At 35.9% G+C, this 12,533-nt stretch overlaps 1 protein-coding gene across 5 annotated transcripts in view; it reads right to left on the bottom strand.

The window, feature by feature from the left end:
- LOC106084960 (protein furry) overlaps positions 1 to 12,533 on the bottom strand; it is a 470,149-nt gene that overhangs the window by 412,161 nt on the left and 45,455 nt on the right. Inside the window, exon 1 of one of the 5 annotated variants that reach the window (XM_059360194.1) lies at positions 11,428 to 11,751. The exons of the other annotated variants lie outside the window; for them this stretch is intronic. The gene's annotated coding sequence lies outside the window, so the exon portion shown is untranslated. Of the gene's footprint in view, positions 1 to 11,427; positions 11,752 to 12,533 lie in introns of those variants that run through there. 5 annotated transcript variants of the gene reach the window in all.

The raw sequence follows: 12,533 nt of genomic DNA, 5'->3' as shown, positions 1-12,533 counted from the left end.
GACAAGGAGAATGAATTATACAGAAAAAAAATTAAATAGCAGTATGAGAGCACTTTACTGTTGTCATCACCGCTCATCATTATTGGCGATAGTAAATTTAAATTTAGAAAAAATAAACTAGAGATTTTTTTCTTTCTCAAATTGACACATCTGATGTAATGCAATTTGTATTTTGATTTGAAAAATTTTCCATATAGTAAGCAAAACCCAATAAACAAAACAAAAATATCCAAAAAAAATATTTTTCAACCTAAAACACCAGCAAATGTAATTAACAGTTTGTTAATTACAACAATAAGAACAACAACAACAAGAAAATGTGAAATATTGGCGTTGCACAGTGGGCCAAATGGCAAAAAAATTGGAAATAAGTCTACAACTTTTTATCTGTTGATTTTAGCCATACAAAATGTTCTAGACATTTGTAGAGGAGGACATAGGCTTTCAGAAAAGTGCTGTTGTTGGTCCATATCTTTAATACAGGGTGAGCTACAGGGTGTGAAAGTTGACCACTTTTGACTTCTCCAAGCTTCTGGGGGCCATAACTTTTGATCTACTCAACCGATTTACATGATTTAGGACTCTAGAGAAAGAGCTTGACAAGATCTAAAAAACTTATGCATAAAGTACCATGCCATCGTGTACTGTTAAGGAGTTATGAATTGTTTAATTTTAAAATATGAAAATTTGGCCTTGGTTTTTTTCAGTGTTTTTTAAATAACTCCGTCAATTTTAAAGCTATAAACTTCATACTTCACACAAATTATGCCAGCATATGTGTGCATAAAATACAAAAGGAATCACGTGAATATCTTTGGCGGTTTAAAAATGGCATCGTTTTCAATATGAAAAATATTTTTTTTGTCAAAAAATTGCAAAATTTTTCAAAAAAGATACTCCCATTTCCTTTAAGTTTTCGCAAACTTTGGCCATCAAAGCATTATCATTTCTTTCCATTTTCACAAAGTCGAGGTATTAAGAAAAGTTTTAAGTGCTAATTTGGCTAATTTCGATATCAAACAACACCGTTATCTTAAGACCAAAATGGCCAATTTTTTTACTAAACTTCAAAAGTTTCTCACTGGAAAAAAAGTTCCACGGGGATTTTTTCGCTTTTTTTGAACTTAAATGAAAGCTTAAAATGTTCCCAACATTTTAAGGTATGTCTCGCCATATCCTAGCCATAAATGAGATCGTAGCGATCAAAATACTGAAAAAAGTCAATTTTCAAGTAGTGCTATATTCATTGCTAAAAAACAAGTATTACGTCACATTTTATTGCAAAGATGTTAAATAAACTTTTATTTGGTAACACTTCTTCTACAAAACACAAAAAGAATCATGGAAATATCTCTATTCTATTCCATTTTATGGAACCGGCAATAAAAAAGTCAATTTTTCAAAAAAGTCGAATTTCCCAAATTTTGTTTTTGTTGTCCTAATTGCACATGACACACTATAGCCATATTTACGCAACATACCTTATCGTAAAGGAAATTTTCATACCTTTCCAACGATGTATAAAACATTTCTCAACTCGGATTCTATCTACTCTAAAATTCATTTACACTTCATTAAACTCTATATAAAAATGTCTATTTGTGAAATGGAACCTTATATGGGGCCTACACTAAAACATTGATAGATTTGCCCAGGGTTTACAATACAAATGTGTTAGAATAAAAAAAGGTCTCCTGCCAAAGTTTAAAAAAATTGGAATAAAAATATGTGTTTTAGAGCGAAAACACTTCGCATCGGCGTGCGTTTATATGTATATTAGCTACTCCCAAAATAAAAAAGCATTTTAGTTTTGTATTATTTGATTTTATTCTCTACCAAATAATCTAAGGTATCAAAATTTAAAAGCTCTTTAATTTGAATGGCATCGGGATCGTCCTTATCTATATCGTCACATATTTTTGGTAGCCATTTAGTTCTGATGCTGTATAGTACCGGATCAGACGATAACAATAAATATTGAAGTAAATCATAATTTTGGTTAAATTTGGTGCTCTTTCGGGTATTGAAAAGCCGGAACTGTTTAACATCTCTATTACGGGATTCCTGAGCTTCTTCTGTAAGTTCTCCTAACGGAAGTATGTTGTATTCCACAATTTCCTTGCCATGATGTAAGACTTTATGTACTGTCGGTGTTAAAGCTTTCCACGAATATAAATCAGATAAAATGTTTTTTGTGTCATTACTATAAGCTTCAAATTTGGTTGAATTTATCATCTTTTTGCTATTGATTACAGCCAAAATCACTTTGAATCGTCTTAGCAAGTGTTCATCAAGACCGGTATGACAAGTCTGATGAAAATTTAGTAAACGAAAATGCGCTCAATTTCGGTATTTCGCCCCTGCACTGTAGAATTCGATTCATGGAGTATTGTTTGCATTTATCGTATGACCTTAAATATCGGACTAGCCCTGGAAACCGCGATGTCTCTGCTAGAAACAACCAAGATCTTCACAAAATGAGGCAGGAAGAGAAGAATCGAATCCAGTTGGAGTTTAAACAAAAGGGACTTATAATAGATAAACCTCTTTACGGATACGGAAGCACAAATGATGGCAACTCGGCAAGGCGGTTTTTTGAGGACCCCGTATCGACATCTAAAATAACCGGTCTTGATGAACACTTGCTAAGACGATTCAAAGTGATTTTGGCTGTAATCAATAGCAAAAAGATGATAAATTCAACCAAATTTGAAGCTTATAGTAATGACACAAAAAACATTTTATCTGATTTATATTCGTGGAAAGCTTTAACACCGACAGTACATAAAGTCTTACATCATGGCAAGGAAATTGTGGAATACAACATACTTCCGTTAGGAGAACTTACAGAAGAAGCTCAGGAATCCCGTAATAGAGATGTTAAACAGTTCCGGCTTTTCAATACCCGAAAGAGCACCAAATTTAACCAAAATTATGATTTACTTCAATATTTATTGTTATCGTCTGATCCGGTACTATACAGCATCAGAACTAAATGGCTACCAAAAATATGTGACGATATAGATAAGGACGATCCCGATGCCATTCAAATTAAAGAGCTTTTAAATTTTGATACCTTAGATTATTTGGTAGAGAATAAAATCAAATAATACAAAACTAAAATGCTTTTTTATTTTGGGAGTAGCTAATATACATATAAACGCACGCCGATGCGAAGTGTTTTCGCTCTAAAACACATATTTTTATTCCAATTTTTTTAAACTTTGGCAGGAGACCTTTTTTTATTCTAACACATTTGTATTGTAAACCCTGGGCAAATCTATCAATGTTTTAGTGTAGGCCCCATATAAGGTTCCATTTCACAAATAGACATTTTTATATAGAGTTTAATGAAGTGTAAATGAATTTTAGAGTAGATAGAATCCGAGTTGAGAAATGTTTTATACATCGTTGGAAAGGTATGAAAATTTCCTTTACGATAAGGTATGTTGCGTAAATATGGCTATAGTGTGTCATGTGCAATTAGGACAACAAAAACAAAATTTGGGAAATTCGACTTTTTTGAAAAATTGACTTTTTTATTGCCGGTTCCATAAAATGGAATAGAATAGAGATATTTCCATGATTCTTTTTGTGTTTTGTAGAAGAAGTGTTACCAAATAAAAGTTTATTTAACATCTTTGCAATAAAATGTGACGTAATACTTGTTTTTTAGCAATGAATATAGCACTACTTGAAAATTGACTTTTTTCAGTATTTTGATCGCTACGATCTCATTTATGGCTAGGATATGGCGAGACATACCTTAAAATGTTGGGAACATTTTAAGCTTTCATTTAAGTTCAAAAAAAGCGAAAAAATCCCCGTGGAACTTTTTTTCCAGTGAGAAACTTTTGAAGTTTAGTAAAAAAATTGGCCATTTTGGTCTTAAGATAACGGTGTTGTTTGATATCGAAATTAGCCAAATTAGCACTTAAAACTTTTCTTAATACCTCGACTTTGTGAAAATGGAAAGAAATGATAATGCTTTGATGGCCAAAGTTTGCGAAAACTTAAAGGAAATGGGAGTATCTTTTTTGAAAAATTTTGCAATTTTTTGACAAAAAAAATATTTTTCATATTGAAAACGATGCCATTTTTAAACCGCCAAAGATATTCACGTGATTCCTTTTGTATTTTATGCACACATATGCTGGCATAATTTGTGTGAAGTATGAAGTTTATAGCTTTAAAATTGACGGAGTTATTTAAAAAACACTGAAAAAAACCAAGGCCAAATTTTCATATTTTAAAATTAAACAATTCATAACTCCTTAACAGTACACGATGGCATGGTACTTTATGCATAAGTTTTTTAGATCTTGTCAAGCTCTTTCTCTAGAGTCCTAAATCATGTAAATCGGTTGAGTAGATCAAAAGTTATGGCCCCCAGAAGCTTGGAGAAGTCAAAAGTGGTCAACTTTCACACCCTGTAGCTCACCCTGTATTAAAGATATGGACCAACAACAGCACTTTTCTGAAAGCCTATGTCCTCCTCTACAAATGTCTAGAACATTTTGTATGGCTAAAATCAACAGATAAAAAGTTGTAGACTTATTTCCAATTTTTTTGCCATTTGGCCCACTGTGCGTTGTTTTGCACATTTGCCTTTGTGTGCTTTTTGACGCAGAGCAGAAAAAGAGGCTTTCTTTTATTTTGGGCCCCCTACCTATTTTGCCTAGATTCTGGGGGTGCGGGTGGCTGTGAAGTAGTAAAAAACAGCTACAGCAGTGGCGTTGGAGTAGTGGAAGAAGCCGCTGGCATATATTAATGTATATCATTTTAATCTGTAAACGATGGATGATACGAGTTTGGTTTCTATAAACATTGTTGTTGTTGTACCTAGCAACAGCAAAACAAAAAATATGAACTCAGCGTTATTTTGAACATTGGCAAGCAGCAACAGCAGTATTGTGTGAATGAACGTAACGCAGCAAGAAAATGACAACATCGTTCTGTTGATAAACATTAATGTTCAAATAAATACCATTAACCCATTAACGACGAACGGGTAGAAAAATACCCAAGAATAGAACTGTCTTAGAACAAATCTAGCTCGAGTTAGGAAAGAGGTATCCTAATGAAATTTGTATTGGCGTAAGGTGGACGAATAAAAATGTGCTAAGTTCGGCCGGGCCGAATCTTATATACCCTCTACCATGGATCGCATTTTTCAAGTTCTTTGAATGACTTTTTCCAATATATATGAGCTATATCAAGTTATTGACAACCGATATGGACTGTATTTGTCATGACTGTTAGAAGTCAGAAAGATAAACACCACTTCCAAAATTTCAGGCAAAGCGAGTAATAATTGTGCCCTCCAGAGGCTCAGAAAGTCAAATTGGGAGAACGGTTTATATGGCAGCTATATCAGGTTATCAACAGATTTAGACCATATTTGGAACAGTTGTTGGAAGTCATACCAAAACGACATGTGCAAAATTACAAACTGGGAGGTTGGTTTATATGGCGGCTATATCAGGTTATCAACCGATTTAGACCACACTTGGAACAGTTGTTGAAAGTCATACCAAGACGATATGTGTTCAGCCAAATCGGATAAGAATTCCGCTCTCTAGAAGCTCAAGAAGTCAAATACGGAGATCGATTATATGGCAGCTATATCAGGTTATGAACGGATTTGAACCATACTCAGCACAAATGTTGGTAGTGATATCAAAGCACAACGTGCAAAATTCCAGACAAATCGGATAAGAATTTCGCCGTCTAGAAGCTCAAGAAGTGAAGACCCAAGATCGGTTTATATGGCAGCTCCATGAAACATGGACCGATTTGGCCAATTTATAATCCCAACCGACCTACAATAATATGAAATATTTGTGCAAAATTACAAGCGCCTAGCTTTACTACTCCAAAAGCAAGCGTGCTTTCGCCAGGCAGACGGACGACCGGACATGGCTAAATCCACTTAAACATAATGACGATTAAGAATATATATACCTTATGGGGTCTCAGATGCATATTTCGAGGAATTACAAACGGAATAACGAAATTAGAAATTATCCTATAGTGGAGGTAATAAAAATTGGCTTGTCGAATGTCGGCCATTTTTATACCTACAACCATAGAATGGGGTATACTAATCTAGCCATGTCCTTCCGTCCGTCTGTCGAAATCACAATAGCGGTCGAAAGCCTAATGCTTGCCGCTTGAAATTTTGCACAGCTACTTGCTATTTATGTAGGTCGTTGGGGTTGCAAATGAGCCATATCGGTTCAGATTTGGGTATAGCTTCCATACAAACCGATCTCCCGACTTGACTTCTTGAGCCCTTACAAGACGCAATTTTTGGCCGATTTGGCTGAAATTTTACATGAGGTGTTCTGTTCCGACTTCTAACAACTGTGTCAAGTACGGTTCAAATCGGTCTATAACCTGATATAGCTCCCATATAAACCGATCTCCCGATATGACTTCTTGAGCCCTTACAAGCCGCAATTTTCGTCCGATTTAGCTGAAATTGAGCGTGTAGTGTTTTGTTATGACTTTCAACAACTGTGACAAGTACGGTCTAAATCGGTCTACAACCTGATATAACTCCCATATAAACCGATCTCCCGATTCGACTTCTTGAGCCCCTGGGAGCCTAATTTTTTGTCCGATATGGCTCAAATTTTGCAGTGTTCTGTTACGACTGCCAACAACTATGTCAAACACGGTCCAAATCGGTCTATAACCGGATATAACTCCCATATAACCCGATCTCCCGATTTCACTTCTTGAGCCCTTTACAAGCCGCAATTTCTGTCCGATTTTCTCAAATTTTGAATGCGGTGTTCTATTATAACTTCCAACAACTATGCCAAATACGGTCCAAATTGGTCTATAACCGGATATAACTCCCATATAAACCGATCTCCCGATTTCACTTCTTGAGCCCTTTACAAGCCGCAATTTCTGTCCGATTTGGCTCAAATTTTGCATGCGGTGTTCTATTACGACTTCGAACAACTATGCCAAATACGGTCCAAATTGGTCTACAACCGGATATAACTCCCATATAAACCGATCTCCCGATTTCACTTCTTGAGCCCTTTACAAGCATCAATCTCTGTCCGATTTGTCTCAAATTTTGCATGCGGTGTTCTATTACGACTTCCAACAACTATGCCAAATCTGTCTATAACCTATTATAGCTGACATATTAACGGTCTCTCGATTATTCTTGTTTGGTCCCTAGAAGCTTTGATTTTTGCTAGTTCGACAGAAGTTTGGTATGTTGAGTAAAATTGTGCCCTTCCTAAGCTTCGACCCGGCGGAACTTAGCATGCTTTTAATTGTTTTTTTTTTATTATTTTTTTTTATTTTTCAAAAAATTTTAAATTTTTTTTACGAAAATGAATTTTTTTATTTGGGGTACCAAAATAGCATAGGATCTTAAAGAGGACATAACTGAAAGCTCATTTGTCAACGACAGGTGTCACAAACATGAACACATGGTTAGTACCGTTAGTTTCAAATAAAAGGCAAAAATAAAGCAATAACTGTTAAAATTAAAATTTTCAGCAGAGTGGGTCTAAAAATGCTGGCTACATTTGTAAGGTATACTGCCATGTTGAAACTTCTCTACCAAAAGGTGTCGCTATGCGGCACCCCATTTGAACTCGGCATAAAATGATTTGCAGTTTAACGTTGGCAGCACTGATAGACATTCGAAATAATCAAATACCAACAAAAAAAATACAAACAAAAAAAAATCATTTTAAATAAATGTTTCTCGGAGTTCATATATGTGATTTTATTAAAATCCTAACCAAATGTTGCATTCCAGAACGTTTAATCATTGAAAAAATATGTCGCGTTTTTTCTCTTTAAGTTTTGTCATTCAGATTGAATGATAACACCATATGTTTTAATAAACGGCGATAGTAAGAGGCGAGAAGATTAGCCACTTAGCTTATGGGGGATTGCATTTTTTTTCATACAAACTATGCGAGAAAAAATGCGCTAAATGGGTAAGTAATACGCCCCTATTGTCGGATCCGATATTTGATAACAACTTCTGTACTATTTTACCTGATAGACCCTATTGGAGCAACAATATCCCCTGTAAGCATTAATATCTTTTCAGACAGCCTGGAGAACGTATTTCTGAATTCGAAAATCGCCCCAACTGTCCCAGATCAATCAACGAAATGCAAAAAAGTTCAAAAGAGATATTCCAAAATTGATATCCCAGCAGACGAGTTTGCGACTGGTAACAACTTTTCACATTCAAGAGGAACTATTGTATAATCTATGGCGATCTGTGGATCTAAAAAAATGGGTCAGCAGAGGAACGCCTCAAGGAGGTGTACTGTCTCCTCTACTTTGGACAATATATTATATAACAATATATTATTGTCTCTGGAAGAAAAAGATGTTAAAGTAATGGTGCATGCTGATGACGTAGCAATTGGGGTTAGGGAAAGTTTCTCAGCTCAAGGTGCAACAGCGAAGTGGAGGCCACCGTAGCGCAGAGGTTAGCATGTCCGCCTATGATCCTGGACGCCTGGATTCAAATCCTAGCGAGACCATCAGAAAAAAAACTTTTTCAGCGGTGGTTTTCCCCTACTAATGCTGGCAACATTTGTGAGGTACTATGCCATGTAAAAACTTCTCTCGAAAGAGGTGTCACACTGCAGCACGCCGTTCGGAATCGGCTATAAAAAGGAGGCCTCTTATTGATCATTGATATGTGAGAAGTTTGCCCCTGTTCCTTAGTAGAATGTTCATGGGCAAAATTTGCATTTGCATAAATCCGTGCAAGACAGAAGTAGTTCTTTTCAGCAGGAGATATAAGTTGCATACAGTGGAAATAGCCTCCTTGGGTGGAGAGAATGTTGCATTTACAGAAAGCGCAAAATATCTGGGTGTTTTGCTGGACAGGAAATTGAACTTCAAATCCAACATTTTAGAAAGGGCAAGAAAGGCAACTCTTGCCCTAAACACCTGCAAGAGAGCCATTGGCAAAAGTTGGGGGTTAAGACCGCGTGTCATGCATTGCGTATATACCGCAGTTGTCAGACCTATAATGCTATATGGTGTTGTCGTCAGGTGGACGTATTGTTATATGGTTCTGGGGCAAGGGTACTTGTGAAAGCAGATGAGGCAGTGATTAGAGTATTTGGACCAGTTTGCGTGATTGGAGAATATAGGCAACGTATGAACCACGAGCTGTATGCGCTGTATGAGTTACACGCATCAAAATACAACGGCTGTGTTGGCTAGGTCATATGCTCAGAGTGGATGAAGAAGCTCCAGCAAAGAACTCTTTTGAAGGCAAACACGGTGGTACACGCAAACCGGTATCCTTCATACAATGTCCGATGTTCCAAGCAGTGTGGATTTCACCCTACCTGAGACGTTAAATCCCGGGAGAACGTATTTCTGAACACAAAAACCGCCCTTGACTGTCGCAGATCTCTCAACGAGAATAGTTCAAAATTCACCTGTTCTGGGTGCCGGGCCACAGAGATATCCCAGGGAACTGTAAAGCGTACGAGCTTGCGAGACTAGGAACTAGCCTACACATTACAGGGAAACTGGAATCTGTGGTTATGCCTCTAGCGACATGTAAGCTTTGTTTTCTCGACCAGTCCCGAAGGACAACGGATGATAGATAGTCACAAAGAGGGAACTGTGGGCATTCCAAAGCTATGTGGCCTAATCTAAACTTAATTAGGTCTACCGATTTGCTGTCATTAGCTTGAATAGACGTCTCAGTCATTGTGTCCGTCATGACAGGTCACTGTGTCATCGAAAAACATGCTGACAGACTGCAACTTTCAGTCTGTCGGCATGTTTTCCAGCAACGACTTTTGCAGAAGCTGTGAGGACATCGAATAAGAAGAGACTATAGAACACCTTCTGTGTGTGCCCCGCACTGGTAGTCAGAAGGAGTTTCACTTTAGGTGCTCATTTCTTTGAGAACCTGTTTGATTAATCGTATGTTAACTATCGCAAGTTGTAGGTAGGAACTAGAAGGCATCTTCCTTCTTCTGTTTTTGTGGTATCACAATGGACGGAAACGTCTAAGTGAGTCTGAAACGTCTAAGTGAGTGGAAAAAAAATTTTTACAGACAAGCACTCCAGAAATAGTTCAGAATTCCTTTCGCACTAAATTCAAAACAAACTCCTACAGCAAGGCGTTCGGAAATCGTTCGATACTCGTTCAGACCTGTCTGAAAAAAATCCCTCCGAAAATCAAACAGAATTCGCAACGATTTCGGTAAGACCTTATCGTTAGACTTCAGAATTCGTACAGTAATGTCTGACATTCGGAATTTGGTTGACTGAAAGGTGATGCAATGTAGACTTTGAGCTCTAGTAACTTCACAGCATATCCGAAACAAGGAAGATAGGACTGGATGAAATTTCTCGACTCGAGACGATCTGAATAAAAGCACTAATGGAATATAACGGAACAGTAGCCATCACTCGGGTGATGTGGTTTTCAAAACACTATCTTAACATACTAGTTAAAGGCTGGTATTCTGCTCGTAATTCACAGTGCATAATGCACATTTTTCGTGATTATTTTCTATGATAACCATATACCAATGATAACATAATACCCATCATTAAGCTCGTCTCGAAAGAGAAACAAACAAAAATTTTGAAATTTAGTGGTCTTCGCCTAACAGGCAAAAAAAACTTGAAAGATTACATAATACTTTTATTGAAATTTGCCATAAGTTAATGTTCTTCTTAATGAAATCAGCATTTTTTTGCATCTAGCATCTAAAATAGATATTCTCGAAAAAATATTGATTTTAGTCGCGAAAAGCGAACATAGTGCCAGACTCAAGGCTATAATGATTTTCTAGCCACCACGCTATTCAAACAACCAAATATATACGTTAACGAGAATGTCGTTCGCGTAGAAATCACTAGCCATTCGAGCTGTTGACTAGGTCATACTCTAAGAATAGGCGAACTTTTAAGAAACAATCAAGTCCAACTTCTTTTTTAAAAATATAAGAATTTGACTTTAAACCGTAAAATTATAAATTGTTTACTAGCCACCACCAACAAACACAATGATTTTTATATATACGAATTTCTTCAACTCAAACCAATTAATCGTTGATTTAAACATGTTTTTTCGTCATAGCAACTGCTATTTAATCACACATAACTGTTATGTTTGAAAAGATTCGATTTAATTCGATACGAATGACCGAATCAAACACACAATTTGTTGTGCTTTTGTTTGATTTTCTTTTTTATTTATTTTTGTTTTTCTCTTTTGTATTTTGTCGTTATTGAAATTGCAATAAATTATTTTATTGGCCCTTTTTCTATAGAATTTCGATTATGTATTAATCATAAATATTTCCCATATTTGAAGCAAATTGTTATGTGCTTTTTTTCACAAAATAAATGTTGGCTTTATGACATTTCTTGCATAAATTTCCATACTTTTTAAGTGAACTCAGGCGGGCAGACACACACAGAATACAAAGGCACTTTGGGTTTTGATTAGTTTTGACCGCACCACAAACAATTCACGAGATTACATCAATTTATTTACAATATTTCTAAATTTATTAGTGAGCTGCTGCTTCGCACTATATTTTCTTTCACAATTAATAAATATTTTTGATTTTTTCTAATTTTAATTTGTTATTTTTTTTATAATTTTTCTTCTTTTTTATTTTGTTATTGTCCGAATTATAGGTATGACACATGCAAATCACCGCCGTATGATTTGTACAAACGTTAAACACAAACTGTTGCGGCAAAATACCACCACACAAAACATTCACTCAGTTACTGAGGCAAACGAAGATAGAGCGCTGCTTGCAAGAGAAAGAGAGTTGGCAAAGTCAAAAACACTACAAAAACAATAACCCACTGATAGAACGAAAACACACACACACACGCACACATATTCTAATGAAATACAAATCAAAATTCAATGTTTGAACGAAATGGCAACAACACAAATACATACAAGAAAAACAAAACACTGTAAATTATTGCTCAGCTTTGGTTAGTTGGATTCAACTAGCAATAGAGTTGCCGCAAGCGAATATTTTTTTGTGTTTCGTAATAACTCGACCATTATTTATAGTATAGCTAGAGGAAAGTCAATGCTTTATCGTTATATGTATGACCAAAGTATTCCATGGGGTTCAAGAAGGCAATTTCATTAGAAATTTATGGGTCAATTATGGATTGAACTCCACTACAGTTGTACAAAGTTGAAAATTTTTGTCAATTTTATTCAATCAGTATCTGTATAATTTTGTCATTCCGTTTGCAACACATTGAAATATACATTTCCGACCCTATAAAGTAATTATATTCTTTATCAGCGTAAAAATCTAAGACGATCTAACCATGTCCGCCCGTCTGTCTGCTGAAATCACGCTACAGTCTTTAAAAATAGAGATATTGAGAGATATTTGCACAGATTCTTTTTTTGTCCATAAGCAGGTTTAGTTCGAAGATGGGCTACAATACATCGGAAAATATCTTAATAGAGCCCCCATATAGACCGATCAGCCGATTTAGGGTCTTAG

This window comes from Stomoxys calcitrans, chromosome 1 (genome assembly GCF_963082655.1).
Source record: "Stomoxys calcitrans chromosome 1, idStoCalc2.1, whole genome shotgun sequence".
Taxonomy (NCBI): Eukaryota; Metazoa; Arthropoda; class Insecta; order Diptera; family Muscidae; genus Stomoxys; species Stomoxys calcitrans.
The sequence above is the reverse complement of the archived record's forward strand: the minus strand, read 5'-3'. Positions and strand labels throughout refer to the sequence as shown.